Raw genomic sequence first — 16,392 nt, forward strand, 5'->3', positions numbered from 1 at the left:
GATACCGCTGGGCTACCCAGCATGCCTTGCGGGCACTTGTACATGACAGTTTAAGTTACGTGTTGTGTTTTAGTTGATGTATGTGATGCGTTTTCACTTTCGGCGGATGTGTTGTGTTTTCGTTTGGTTGCACTGTGAGTAAGTATGCTGTTGTTTTATCAATTTTTGTTGTTTTTAAAACATTTTAAACATTTTTAACTTTCCTCTTGTGATTTTTTTCTGAGCTAATTTGACTTTCCTGTAATATTTGGACTTTATTTTCATTCTGTTTTTGCAAGCTTTTGTCCAAAAATGACAACTTTATTTGTTGTTTTGTTGTTTGTTCAACTTTATGTGATTAAAATTTGATTTTTCCTCATAATATTACAATGCTTATGATTATATTATATGTTTAGAAATTAAAATATAGGTCGACGAGCATGCAGTTGGTATCGAAATTGACACCAAAATGTGCAGTACCCCCCCCCCCATCGCCATGAAACGGGCGGAGCGTTCCGATTGATGACAGGATGAAAGAAGTGTAGAAAGTTGGTGCAGGCATGAAGGAGAAGATGCGGATTGGAGGACGTGGAAGGAGAGCAGGACGGATGATGTGAGATTCACGCACAAGATTATCACCCCCCCCCGCTCCTCCTGCCTCGATGTTTGGGAGATGAGAACCACACCAGAACTGTAACGTCCGTCCTGGAGGTCCTGGGGGAGCCATGAAGTCCAGGAGTCACGACCAGAGTTTTTCCGAGTCCACAGAACTGGACCGATCCTACGACCCACTCACAGGTATTGTCTTCTTTTTACTTTGAAGCTTCTTTTTAGACGAAAAAAAGCACCTTATTGTGGCTTGTCGATCTTTTTCTCTGTGATTACTTTGAAAAACGTTGACATTGGATGGCGTTTTTAGAGCTTTCTAAAAGTCTGCAGCATCTCCTGTCATCTAAAAATATCTCCCTCGGTGTGTTTTGTAGTATCCTGGGATCAAGGAGACTCTCTTTTTCTCCCCTTTTTTTGCATACTTACAAAGACAAGCACACTTAATCATATTTCAGTCTAAAATAGAGCAGCAAAAAAAAAAACGTGTGATCCGAATAATGCGAGCATGTTTACACAGCTGGAGCTTCACCAAACAGTGAACAGGTGCGTTAACAAGACACACAAACAACACTTACACCTGGGGTCCTAATTGCACCCTGGGGGGGCATTCATTGCTCACTGCTGTTGTTTTTTAATTGCTTTAATTGTTTTTTTACTATTCAAATAATGTAATTCGTAATCCACACAACAGCAGCAAAAATTGAGAAAAAAAATCACAGTGGTCATTTTGCAAAATTAAAGTCACAATACTAGAAAAAAAAGTTCAAGTTGAAAAAAATTAATAATAAATAAAAATTCTAAGAAGAAAAGTGCTCATGTTACTTGAATAACACACAACAACAGCAAAAATTGAAAAAAAATCACAGTGGTCATTTTACAAGATTAAAGTCACAATACTCGAAAAAAATGATAAGTTGAAAAAAAGAATAATAAATAAAAATTCTAAGAAGAAAAGTGCTCATGTTACTTGAATAACACACAACAACAGCAAAAATTGAAAAAAAATCACAGTGGTCATTTTACAAGATTAAAGTCACAATACTAGAAAAAAAGGTTAAGTTGAAAAAAAAGAATAATAAATAAAAATTCTAAGAAGAAAAGTGCTTATGTTACTTGAATAACACACAACAGCAAAAATTGAAAAAAAAATCACAGTGGTCATTTTACAAGATTAAAGTCCCAATACTAGAAAAAAAGGTTAAGTTGAAAAAAAATAATAATAAATAAAAATTCTAAGAAGAAAAGTGCTCATGTTACTTGAATAACACACAACAACAGCAAAAATTGAAAAAAAATCACAGTGGTCATTTTACAAGATTAAAGTCCCAATACTAGAAAAAAAAAGTTTAAGTTGAAAAAAATTAATAATAAATAAAAATTCCAAGAAGAAAAGTGCTCATGTTACTTGAATAAAGTCAAAATATTATGGCAAAAAGTAAAAAAAAATGGAAAATTTACAGACATTATTTAAGAACAAAATAGAAATATTAAAATATTCATCACCATCAGAATAATAATAATAATCATATGCTTTTTCATCAATATGACAAAGCTGATATTTTTCTCGAGGTATACCTGTATATGTAACTTCTTAGTGTATTTACATGTTAGGGTTGCTCCAATTGATCCGCCACCGATCGGGATCGGCTAATACCAGTGGAAAAAAAAACATGAAATTGATATTGGATGATACATGCTTCATAACGGCAATTCCATCCGCCAATCAGCTCCGCCCCCACTGCACCGTCCACAGAGTGATATAATTTTGCACACTGCAAAATGTGCCACCAAAAAGCTTGGCGTTTGGTACTTTGGTACTTGGCAAGGTGTGGTGACTTTGAGGCTCGCGATGTGATCATCCGTCAGGCAGCGGCTATAAAGCCCTGGTCCCAACCCACTGTACTTGCAAGTGTGGGCAGAATTTGGGGATGAGTACCTCCTTGGGAGCATGCAGACATGTAGCGCTTTTAGTGCAGGAGGAACTTGTGTTGTGTGCGGGGCTGCGTGGGACTCACGTGTGACGTATGATGGGTGAGCGTTTACGAGGGAGTCACCTGCATCTGTGCTTCAGAAGGCGGCGGATGCGGCTGGAGGGGTCCAGCAGAGGCGGGCAAACCTGCTTTTCATTCAGGTTTTCAGTTAATAATGTGAGAATACTAGAAAGAAATGTACTATGAAATACAAAAGATGTGTTGTGGATACCAGCATTTTGTTCATGTTGTGGTAAAACAAACATATTAGCTTTGTTTGGCTTGAAATAAGCTATGAAAAAAAATCCTAAAAACGAATAGCTCTTGGTAATTTTCATTTTGTAAAATGAGCTCTCAGAAGAAAATAATATAGTATAGCCATTTAATCCAGAGCCATTTATAGCCATTTACACCGCGTGTATGTAATACTCAGTAATATGACAAAATAAGATAGATGTAGCTTTGCGTACTTGTGCTAGCAAAACAAAAGTACAAGTGACGTATGTGTAATTAACTTACCTAACTTGATATTGAGCGCTATGCCTTTTCTTTTCTTATGTTGCCCTTGTAAAAGTTGCGTTTTGGGTCATTTCAATTCTCCACTTTAAAGATGAATTTTTCGTCATCCATCATTCAAGCCTTTATTTTGTTAAAAAGCGGAAGTTTATTTTGATACCGGAAGCTGTTTCCCGGTGTTTCTCATACCAGTGTGTTGCGTATACATACAAAGACAACAAAAATAGACTTAAAGTCAAATTCACGTGATTAAAATATAAAAGAGGATTTGAAAGCGTATGACGCGTCTGGTGTGAATTCGGAGTTCGATCGCCGTTTGGCCACTAAACTGAACACATCTCGGTGTGACCCTCTGTCACTTTAAGAAGACTTGGCTCCAACGTGCGCGTGGCCCAGATTGCACGTGTGCGTGTCTTGTTTGGTGAAAACTCCTAATCTGGATGCCGTGTTGACGTAACATCATTCGAAAGCTGACATCTGCTTCAGGAGCCAACTGTTGTGTAAGAAACCATCAAAGCTGATCCTCCTCATGGGACGAGGTGCCATCTAATGCTAAGCGTACTCACATGTGTCAATGCTGAGGCTGTGTGTTTGTGTGGGCATCCAGAACGGAGGATTATAGGAAGCAGACAGGCGGCGTTATCTGACTAACATTCATTTAGCTTCCCTAGCCTTCTTAAGCCGCCATGATGGGACCTCAAATCAGCTCGCAGGGGACTAAGGGTGGAATTAAAGCGATTGGAGACACGATGGCTTATTTGGTTGGGATCAATATGGAGGGAATTATGCAAAACTAAAAAAAAAAAATGTATTTATTGAGGAATTATTAGCTGATATTAGCTAAGCTATTAGCTAACCCATTATTAGCTAAGAGTCACAGCTAGCCTATCATGAGTTTTTTTTTTTTTTTTTTTTTTTAGGTCTGTGTTCTTTTTTGTTTTTGACCTGTGCTAACTCACAACTGTAAACATCATCGTTTATGAACTCTATGAACCATTTCCAACCAACTGCTGTCTGATTTATCGCCCGTGGCACATTGAAAAAATATAATTAGTAGAATTAGTCCGATATCGTCTTTTTCGCAGTCCAACTGTCAATTTCTGATACCGATATCAGTCGATATGGATATGTGTAACATGGCATATCTCCTGTGGTGGAATGAACACGTATGTGTTGTATACAGCATTCTTTAATAGCGGTTTTCATGCTCGGAAAAAAATCTGATATTGATATCAACCGATATCGGGCTGATAATTATTGGGCATTTGTAATAATTATATTATAAAAATTATTATTATAATATAAGAGTATAATTATAATAAGAATAAGATGACAAAAACAACAATAACATCATGAAACAGCTGTAATTTGACAAGAATAAAGGCAAAATATCAAGGCAAAAAAAGTAATATTTTAACAAGTTGTGGTAATATCTTGAGAAACAAAATGCCATTTCCGGAAAATTTTGTTGGGTGCATATATTATGGGAATAAAGTCAGAATATTATGAAAATACATTTTCAGAAGAATATTGAAATATTCAGAAAAAAACAGGGAAATTGATAAAAAAAAAAGACCCAAGTTTGTACTGTTAGTACGCTTTTTGACCTATATGGTGTTAAAAATATACATAACTTGTGTGGCATTGGGTGGAAAAAGTTTGGACACCCCTGCTTAGATGATGAGTGATGTTGTGATGAGTGTTTTTTTGTGGAATGGGATAAGCTATTTGAGCATAGTTAATAGACCTAAAGGGTAAAATAAAAGCCCCAGTGAGCTCCCTCCCACCCCTTTACAGTGATAAAAAATACATTAACAACACAAGAAGTACACCATATATGTAATTTGGGGCAAAATTATGGACAGAATTTTTTAGGGCTGTCAAATTTAACGCGTTATGATGACGGCACTATTTTTGACGCAAGATTAACGTGCGCTACTCCTGTTTGACCCTCGGCCCACATCGTAGTTTGATTAATTTGACCGAAATTGATATCCTTTTACATAAAATTTGATGTAATTATCTTTGTAGTTGCACATCGAATAGTTTACCACAAATAGATTCCCCCTACTTATTATAGATATAAAACGTATTTATATCTGTGATTAAATGAGGTTAATTGTGAGGTTAAATGCCATTAATCATGATCAAATATTTTAATCGACTGACAGCCTTAATATATATAAAACTGACCTACACATTTAGCAATCAACAAAGATAAATATAGTCAGATTACCAGTATACTTCAGTTATTACTGGTTAATTCTTGGAATTTTTTTACTATTTCAATTTTATTTTACAAAATTTATTTAAAAAATCCTCATAATAATAACATGTTGTTGTTAAATTATAGTTTTTTTCTCATTCATTTTTCAAAAGCCGCCCCTCTTCGCATTGGCCATTTTTGCTGATTTTTTTTTTTGATTTTTTTTGCATTTTTTTTTTTTTTTGACATATTTTTCACGGCACACAGAATATAGTGTTTTTGGGCTAAGTAGATATAGTATACACCAAAAGAAAGATTAGACTATCATCTTTCATTGGGAAAAAAAAGTTAGTTTGTAATCAGCAGTAGAACATAGTTAAGTTTCAGGAAAATATCAGTTCTCAACAAAAAAAAGGCTTTTTGTGAAAAATAGCTTTTTACTTTGACACAAATTTATCCATGCATATTTAGCCAGAATGTTTAACCTCCTATCTATGCGCTACACGGCAAGATGCCTTTGTGCTTCCTGGTTGCTGCGGGACATGTATTTCAATAGGAAAGATGCAGGCTGAGTTCTTATAAAATGCACTCATGCCACATTGCGGCCACGTTTTCAGCTTAAAACGTCACCAAACATGATCTCTTCTATTGTGGAGTTGCATCATGACCTCTTTGTGTCTCTCGCACAAAAAAATAAAATAAAACGCAAAAGACGTACGTCTTCGGGAGCAACTCCATCTTTGGTAGTGCATGAGTTCAGTTGATATTTTGACTTAATTTTGGTGAGGTTACTGTTGATTTTTCATTTTTTTTGTCGTTGTTATTTCTGTCATTTTAAATGTGCTGTGGGCCAATAAAAAGACAACACCGCTGGCAGGCGAGATTGTATTGATCAGCCTCAGTTGGCTGCATGAAATCGATTGAAACAGTCCGAGTCGCCCCCAAGCTGTGCGACATGAAGCACGTTAAAACACTTCATGGACTTAAATGGACGACTAAATCCTTAAACGTGCAACCGTCGTTAATTGCGTCCACGCCGTCACACACATTATCACCTACAGCGCTCTTCTGCTTTAGTACGTGTGTGTGTGTGTGTGCGCGTGTGTGTGTGTGTGTCCCTCAGAAAGCATTTGACTGTGATCAATCTTCTCTCCTGTGTCACATCTAAAAATAGCAACCGGGAGAAAGAATGACATCAGCAGGGAAACTTTGTATCCTCTCTTTGGTTTTAGATGTACGCAATCGGCTTTCAGCTAAAAAAAGATGAGACGTGTCTTCACTGCTTATGTGTGTGTGTGTGTGTGTGTGTGTGTGTGTGTGGCCTCCTTTCCATCCTGCTGATTGACATGCATCAGTAAATATCATCATGACATGTCGCCAAATACAGGATAGTTTGAACGTAGTAGTAGTAGGTCGCAGGTTGGAGTGTCCATCACTGAGGAAGTGTTGGTCCGAGGACATACAGTATATATATATACTATATATTTATGTATTAGGGCTGTCAAAAATGTCATATGTAACCACATACCAACACAGGGGTGGGCAAACTACGGCCCGGGGGCCACATCCGGCACGCCAAGTGTTTGAATACGGCCCGCCAAATTTTTCCAAAGTATTTCATTTAAACTCAACATACAACCTGGCATCATGGCCTGAGCCAACCTTTTGATGGTTTTATCAATTTCGTTTTTTGACATGGTCTGTTGTTTACAAAGTGCTCCTGAAAAAAGGGACACAAGCACATAATAATAATAAAAATTAAAATAATAATTATTCTATTATTATTATAACTATTATTATTATATTTATTATATTAATGTTAATTATTATATTAATTATATATAATAATATTGTTATATTTGCATATTTTACATAATAATAATAATTATTATTTTAATTTTATTGTAATTATTATAATATTTTATTCTTTTTAAAATATTTAAATATAAATATAAAATAATAAATAATAATAGCAGATTGCATGACAATTTTACAGATACAATAATACCAGGTGGACTGTTACGTGTAAAATATATAGTCTGCCCCCCCCCCCCCCCCCCCCCGGAAATTTTGTTATATCAATGTGGCCCGCGAGTCAAAAAGTTTGCCCACCCTTATACCAACACCATATTGTATTGATACATATTGATATAAGGGTGATAACTAACACTATAATAAATGTATCCACATTTTATTCTAGCACATATACTTTATGTATCTCCAACTCACATAGGTTTCTTGTATGTTCATTTGGGAGATGCATTCTGGGACACTTTAAACAACACACAAACGTGTGTCTGTGTGTGTAAACAAACAGGAAGTTGAAGAAAAAACATGAAGTGGATTTTCTTATCACCGACTTTGTAACTCTGAATTTGGATGTATAATTTGCTTCAGAAAAATAATAAGTAAATTCACCTTAAATTACGGTATTGTGTCTTTGAACGCAACACCTCACTGCTGATAATAACACAGTTTAAAGTGTTCTGTTATGAACTCATTCAAATCCAGCCATTATTCAAATGCCATCCGTCTCGGTATCTGACATTTTTGATGATTTTGAAGGCACACAGAATATGAAATATATGTCGTCAGCTGTACTTTGAACACAAAAACATGTTGGAAGTCTTTTTGTTTGTGATTATGGTGATTGGGCCCTGCTTCTCTTGTGTGGTTATGGAGCAACACCGCCCTCTGCTGGCAGGATGCTTCCATGCAGACTTAAAAGGGAAAGAAAATGTTTTGGGGGTTTACAGGCGAGCTCGAGGCGGCACGGTGGCCTAGTGGTGAGTATGTGAGCCTAACATACTGGAGATGGAGGGTTTGAATCTCTGTAGGGCAGAGATACTGCACGTGTGGCATCCTCCCTCAATGTAAAAACATGAATGTTAGGTGTATTTCATATTGGATATGATTTATACATGTAAAGGATTGTTTGACTTAATGTTCCCTGTGATTGACACCTGAAGGATACTGGGGTAGGCTCCAGCTTGAGGACAGGCACTCTAGAGAACAGATGGAACCTTGGAGTCAGCAAAGCTCATTCAACCAGCTAAATCAAGGATTCACGTGCAGCTACAGTAGCCAAGGAACTAAGGCACATATATTTAGAGTAGTTACTACAGTACTAACAAGGAACTAATGGGTAATTACTGAGGAACTAAGGCACATGTATTTAGAGTAGTTACTACAGTACTAATAGGGAACTAATGGGTAATTACTGAGGAACTAAGGCACATATATTTAGAGTAGTTACTACAGTACTAACAAGGAACTAATGGGTAATTACTGAGGAACTAAGGCACATATATTTAGAGTAGTTACTACAGTACTAACGAGGAACTAATGGGTAATTACTGAGGAACTAAGGCACATATGTTACTACAGTACTAACGAGGAACTAATGAGTAGATACCAAGGAAACAAGGCGCATACGTTTACTAATGAGTAGAGTAGTTACTGAAGAACTAAGGCACATCCATTTAGAGTAGTTACTCAAGTATTAATGAGGAATTAATGAGTAGTTAAGTTACTGAAGAAGTAAGGCAAATGCATTTAGAGTAGTTACTGAAGCACTAACAAGGAACTAATGAGTAGAGTAGTTACTGATGAACTAAGGCCCGTTCATTTAGAGTGGTTACTTGAATACTAATGAGGAACTAATGAGTAGTTACTGAAGAATTAAGGCACATACATTTCGAGTAGTTACTGAAGTACTAATGAGGAACTAATGAGTAGAGTAGTTACTGAGGAACTAAGGCACATACATTTAGAGTGGTTACTTGAGTACTAATGAGGAACTAAGGCACATACATTGAGAGTAGTTGCTGAAGTACTAAACATGAACTAATGAGTAGTTACTGAAGAACTAAGGCACATACATTTCAAGTAGTCACTGAAGTACTAATGAGGAACTAATGAGTAGAGTAGTTACTGAGGAACAAAGGCACATACATTTAGAGTGGTTACTTGAGTACTAATGAGAAACTAAGGCACATACATTGAGAGTCAGTAGTTACTGACTAGTTACTACAGTACTAACATGGAAGTGATGAGTAGAGTAGTTACTGAGGCACATACATGTAGAGTGGTTACTAATGAGTTGTGGTTAGGGTTAGGTAGGTTCATTGCTCTTTAACTACTGTAATTTTGTGTACCTTATGGTAAAGTGTTAGTGAGGAATTAGGTGATAACCGTATGATAATAAAGTACAAATATTATGACCATAAATACATAATATTTCAAGAAGTAAAAATATGTATCAAATCTATTGTGCCAAAAAAAACCCACGGCACACAGGTTGGGAATCCCTGCCTCCACGTGATGTTGATGTGAGCTCTGTTGTGATTGGTTCCTTCCAGGTAACCCAGCATCCAAACCCGGCAAAAAGACCATCAAGCAACGGTTCCTCAAACTGCTTCCCTGCTACCACGCCGGCGCCACGCCGTCCATCAATGAAAGCGAGTGTCACATGGGCACGCCCCCTCGCCTCCTTTGCGGCGCTCTAACACTTTTCGTGTCTCCGTGCTTCACACAGACAGCGTGAGCGACGACGCCGAGCTGTCTGCGGTGCGTTACCGACCTGAAGGACTGGAGCGTCTGGTGGAGCAGACCAACTTCAGCAAGAAGGAGCTGCAGGTCCTTTACAGGGGGTTCAAAAACGTCAGTCACATGTGCAACATTTCTGGTGTGGGAGTTTTTATCTCATCCATTTTCTTATCACCCTCGTCTCCAGGAGTGTCCCAGTGGGGCCGTGAACGAGGAGACTTTTAAAAACATCTACTCTCAGTTTTTCCCTCAGGGAGGTCAGTGGCATATTCTTTTTATTCCTCTCTTCCAGGACCAAAATAAACGTACAGTAATTACAAAGATGTGTGCTTAGAAAAGAAATAGACACACAAAAAAAACAACAACAAACCACAAAAACACACACATGACTACTTCATTGTCATTGTTTTTGTGGGAATTTCCAGTTTGGTGAACATCCTGCTTTGTTTGCATCTTAACTGGTCTTTGCATTTGCTACACATGCAACATCTAATACAGGGGTCTCAAAAATGCGGCCCGCGGGCCAAATGTGGCCCGCAGGACACCAGTTTGAGGCCCCCGCCTTGATATGAAAGTTTAATGTAAAGTTTGATATGGATGCTGTATGGTATCATGTACCCAGAAAAAATTACTACGTTTTTATTAATGTTCATGTTAAAGGTTAAATAACTGTTAATAGTTATCCTCCCTATCCGTGTGGAAGTGGTAAGTTTTTGGCTATTTAAGTTGAAAGGAAATAACTTGAAGGCTACCGTTTAGGTCGCTAGCTCTCTAGTTTGCGAGTTAGCATGTGTCTCGAGACCCTGCAGTTGCGCAATATGTTGTGAATAAAAAAAGTATAAATGTGACTATAGTCGTGTTTTGTCATGTCTACAGGGCTCTAATAATGCTTTGTTCATTTTAATATGAAAAAAATAATTTGTGTACACACCAACTATATGTGCTTTCTTAAGTTTTTATTATTATTATTATTATATTTATTTATTACTGATTGATTGATTTTCTTTATTCTTGATTTGTTTATTTTTCATCTTATTTTTGTAGAAAAATGAAGATATTTGAGAACAGTGGAATGTTTTATCAGAGCTTTTATTGTAGAAAATCGGAACAAAAGCAAAGTTTATTAATTTTCAGATCCTTTTTTTCAGATACAAATATGTATGCACATTTCCTGTTTGAAGCCTTCGACACTCACAACAGCGGATCGGTCAGCTTTGAGGTAAACATCCTCTCTACACGCTCCCGCTCTACTCTACTCTGCATATGAGCGTACTATATGATAAAGTATATGTACACAGTACTGCATTGGCGTGTTACTAGGTACTGTATGCATGCATCCCTCTTCTGTCCCGCTGTAGGACTTTGTGATAAGTCTGTCCATCATCCTGAGAGGCTCCGTCACAGATAAACTCAACTGGGCTTTCAACTTGTACGACCTCAACAAAGATGGCTGCATCACCAGAGAGGTGCTTCACTCGTCACTAAAAGCGTTTATTGAATTATGATTCACAGACCGATGACGTGTTGTTGTTTTCAGGAGATGACAGACATCATGCAGTCCATCTACGACATGATGGGCAAGTACACGTACCCCTGCATGAGGGACAGCGCCCCCAAGGACCACGTGGAGTCTTTCTTCCAGGTCTGGGTCATATGAATGAAAGTGGAATTATTAGGTCTGATTTTTTTTTTTTGCCATTTTTTGCCGATGCAGCTAGGAGACCCGAGTTCAATTCCACCCTGGGCCATGTCTGTGTGGAGTTTGCATGTTCTCCACGTGCATTTTCTCCGATTACTCCGGTTTCCTCCCACATTCCAAAAACATGCTAGGTTAATTAGCCACTCCAAATTGTCCATAGGTATGAATGTGAGTGTGAATGGTTGTTTGTCTATATGTGCCCTGGGATTGGCTGGCCACCAGTCCAGGGTGTACCCCGCCTCTCGCCCCAAGACAGCTGGGATAGGCTCCAGCACCCCCTCGACCCTTGTGAGGACAAGCGGTAGAAAATGAATGAAAGAATGAATGGTTTTGATGATCGGGAAAAAATCTGATATCTGATTTTTATGCTGATACCAGGCCGATAATTATCGGTACCGATAATTATTGGACATCCCTAGTCGGGAGCGCTCACACTTTTTCAACATGAGTCCCAAAGATCTTCTGTCTTCTATAAGCAGAGAATAAATACTTATAAATACTAATAAATACTAATTTAGAAATGTAACGTAACGTAAACAGGTGGTATAAAATACAAACAGTTATTCAACTATACTCTAATCCACATAACATAACTAGTTTATCAGTCGCTTTGGAGTATTAGTTGCAGGACCAGCCAAACCATGAAAAAAAGTGTGTTGTATAGTCCGGAAAATACGATACTGTATTTAGAAATATGAGTATTAATGTAAGTTGTACGTGTATATCAGTGATGCCTTACTGCTGAGTTCCTTTATCCGTAGTCAGAATAATAAACATTTCTATGTGTAGCTTGAAACGTGATGTTTATGCAATTGCTAGCTCGCTATCGATCTAATGGGCACCCCTGTATTAGGTCGCACGGTGGAATAGTGGTTGGCACATCCGCCTCATCTCCCATCTCTAGGACAAACACGTAGCTCCAAATCTAAAAAAAAAAAACAACCAAAAATTAGAGACAAATCTATCTGTGTCGTTCCAAATGTATCTGTGGCGGGTGGCCTCAAATAAATGGGTTCTTGTTCCATAAAGGCCACAAGGTTCCATGGTAGTCTGGGCTGTAGTTTTTGTGTAATTCTGCTTCCTAACCAACAAAGAAACCACAAACAAAACATCTTGGCTTCCTGCTTTTGTGCTTGGCAGGGCTAAAAATATACCACTACTAAAAATATACTACAATACTACATTATCGTGGTTAAGTGGTTCCAGACCCGATTGTGATTTTCATTTTAAATGAAATATTTTTGTACTGAGAGCTTAGAAAAAACAATTTTTTTGGGTGGTTTTTAACATTAGAGCCCTCTAGACATGAAATAACACCCCTATAGTCACGTTTACACTCGTATTACACAATGTAAGACGGGTATGATAATAGAAAAAATGGCATTTAAGACATAAATAAGACTTGTGCGCGTGTGTGTTGATGTAAATGTTTTCTGGCTTATATTGGATTTTTATGAAGATAATAAAAATCTGGAGTGTGTGTTTCACCCAATATTACAGCAACATTACTGACACCTAGTGACCGGTGTAGAATACTACATACAGTACCATCACTATGTCGTTAAATGCGTTTTCTGTATTTGTCTTTTATTTCATGTTGGCAGTTTTATGCTTGAGAATGTTTCATTTCGACTAAAAATTTGTTTAAATATAAATTTTTGACCAATAATAGGCTGTATTGAAACAAATATACTTATAACGAAGTCGGAATTCCAATGAGTTCTCTGTAAAGGGTTCATATCAGGAATTAATGAGAATATACAAGAATGAAAGAAAGTAAAAAAAAAAAAGTGTATTAATTCCAATGGAACCCAAGACAATGGAAACAGAACATCTAACATGACTATCACCTTCTAGAAGATGGACAAGAACAACGATGGCGTGGTCACTATCGAGGAGTTCTTAGAGACATGCCACAAGGTCAGTTTTTTTTTTTTTTTTTTAATATTTCCATATGTCGGACTAATAAATGACATTGGTCCTTTTCTTCCAGGATGAGAACATCATGCAGTCCATGCATATGTTTGACAATGTCATCTAGTGGAGTCCAACCAGAAGATCCCTCCACCTCAGTGCTGCAACACTTAACCCAAAGTGTGTTTTATTTTTTTAATTCATTCATTCATTCATTCATTTGAATATGTTTACAGTTTTTATATAACATTTTTTTGTTTTTATTTTCAGAAATGTCTCTCTTGGAAGTGGACAAAATGCATGCTTTAAGAGAAATTTCATGAACGGTAGCAGAAATGGACTTTTCTTGGAAAATACAAGGCAGATATTTATAAGCAGCTGGTGGAAAAAACCCAGACGTCCTACAAAGCCCTTGGCTTCAATATGTCACTGAAGATAGACTTTTTGCATTCCAGAGAAATTTCATGAACGGTAGCAGAAATGGACTTTTCTTGGAAACTACAAGGCAGATATTTATAAGCAGCTGGTGGAAAAACCCCAGACGTCCTAGAAAGCCCTTGGCTGCAATATGTCACTGAAGATAGACTTTTTGCATTCCAGAGAAATTTCATGAACGGTAGCAGAAATGGACTTTTCTTGGAAAATACAAGGCAGATATTTATAAGCAGCTGGTGGAAAAAACCCAGACGTCCTACAAAGCCCTTGGCTGCAATATGTCACTGAAGATAGACTTTTTGCATTCCAGAGAAATTTCATGAACGGTAGCAGAAATTGACTTTTCTTGGAAAATACAAGGCAGATATTTATAAGCAGCTGGTGGAAAAAATCCAGACGTCCTACAAAGCCCTTGGCTGCAATATGTCACTGAAGATAGACTTTTTGCATTCCAGAGAAATTTCATGAACGGTAGCAGAAATGGACTTTTCTTGGAAACTACAAGGCAGATATTTATAAGCAGCTGGTGGAAAAAACCCAGACGTCCTACAAAGCCCTTGGCTGCAATATGTCACTGAAGATAGACTTTTTGCATTCCAGAGAAATTTCATGAACGGTAGCAGAAATTGACTTTTCTTGGAAAATACAAGGCAGATATTTATAAGCAGCTGGTGGAAAAAACCCAGACGTCCTACAAAGCCCTTGGCTGCAATATGTCACTGAAGATAGACTTTTTGCATTCCAGAGAAATTTCATGAACGGTAGCAGAAATGGACTTTTCTTGGAAAATACAAGGCAGATATTTATAAGCAGCTGGTGGAAAAAAAACCCCAGACGTCCTACAAAGCCCTTGGCTGCAATATGTCACTGAAGATAGACTTTTTGCATTCCAGAGAAATTTCATGAACGGTAGCAGAAATTGACTTTTCTTGGAAAATACAAGGCTGATATTTATAAGCAGCTGGTGGAAAACCCCCAGATGTCCTACAAAGCCCTTGGCTGCAATATGTCTATCTGAAGATAGACTTTTTGCATTCCCCTTCTAGATTTTTTTTTTCCATTGAACTGTAAAGAAAGTGATGAGCACGGGGAAGGATTCCACCAGGACATCGGAGCTGTGGAGAAACATGTCAGGGAAAGTGGAATCCATCTTGGCTTCTGGTCAGGGACGACAAGCCAAGAAGCGTCCTTCAGTTAAGTTAAGTGAATAAAGGGAACATTGTAGTTTTAAGTGATACTTTAATTTGTTTTTCATATTCAATCACCTGATTTGTATTTTTTGTTTTCCGTCAAGTGCGGAGATTTCGAATTTTTATCCGAGACCAGCTACAGTGAAACTCGTCGGGGTCTAAAGCAGGGGAGCCTCCTACTACCGCTAGCCGCTTCAGAGCGAGTGTGAGTCCTACTTAGCATTTAGCTTGTTATGTAGCTTCTGTTCCAAGTGATGAAAGTTGGGTTCTTGAACTGAATCTATTCCGATAATTCCAACTGTCTCTTATCTTTTTGCGATGTTAATCCCAAATCAGGGTTAGGAAAGGGGAAGAGTGAGCCATATCAATTACTTGCGGATCTCCGCCACCCGCAGGTAGGCGTGGAATGTAACTCCCATGAACAACGGGGATCTACTGGGGTGTGAAAAAGTGTTTGCCCCCTTCCTGAGTTTTTCATCATCATCATCAAACAAATATAAATATTACTCAATGGCAACACAAAATGACAAAACTGTTCTTTAAATTAAATCCTGTGTGAAAAAGTCATTGGCATAAAAGTAACACTGCTTTTCATAGCAACAGTAAAATACGGTGGCGGTAGTGTAATGATCTGGGGCTATCTGTAATTTATTTGTGACCTCAAACTGAAACCAACTTGGGTTCTGCAGCAGGACAACGATCCCAAACACACCAGCAAGTCCACCTTTGAATGACTGAGGAAAAACCAAATAAAGACTTTGGAGTGGTCTAGTCTAAGTCCTGACCTGAATCAGATTGAGATGCTGTGACATGGCCTTAAAAATACCAAACATCTGAAACATGTAAGTATGACAAATGAAAACTCGGGAAGTAGGCAAACACTTTTTCACACCACTGTATATATGTATATAAATATATATTATATATTATATATAATGTCAGCCAAGTTTTGAGCTCAATCGTAATGTGTCACTCCTCGTAGACGATGCAGTGCTTCACTTTTTTGTATGATTTTGATCCCCAAAAAGCATTAAATCAAGCAATAACATTGTCATGATGTACAGCACTCACATTTATTACGATTGTATTACGTCTGCATGACTCCAATTGGATGTTACGTAGATTTTGTATAGAAATATGATGAATAAAATCTCAAAGCTGGTGTATCCTGTAAATTGACATATTGTCACATTTCATTGAGTAAATATAAAGAAATGCTTAGCTTTTCTCTTCATGATTGTACAACTTAATTCTTGTATATTTATAATAATAATAATAAATTTAATGGATTTAGCTTCTCAAAATCTGAGATTTTTTTCCTCAATG

General features: G+C 37.5%; 1 pseudogene; it reads left to right on the top strand.

The window, feature by feature from the left end:
- Positions 1–560: 560 nt before the first annotated feature.
- Positions 561–16,245, top strand: LOC131119244 (Kv channel-interacting protein 2-like; annotated as a pseudogene).
- The last annotated feature ends 147 nt before the right edge of the window (positions 16,246–16,392 follow it).

Source organism: Doryrhamphus excisus, chromosome 1 (genome assembly GCF_030265055.1).
Source record: "Doryrhamphus excisus isolate RoL2022-K1 chromosome 1, RoL_Dexc_1.0, whole genome shotgun sequence".
Taxonomy (NCBI): Eukaryota; Metazoa; Chordata; class Actinopteri; order Syngnathiformes; family Syngnathidae; genus Doryrhamphus; species Doryrhamphus excisus.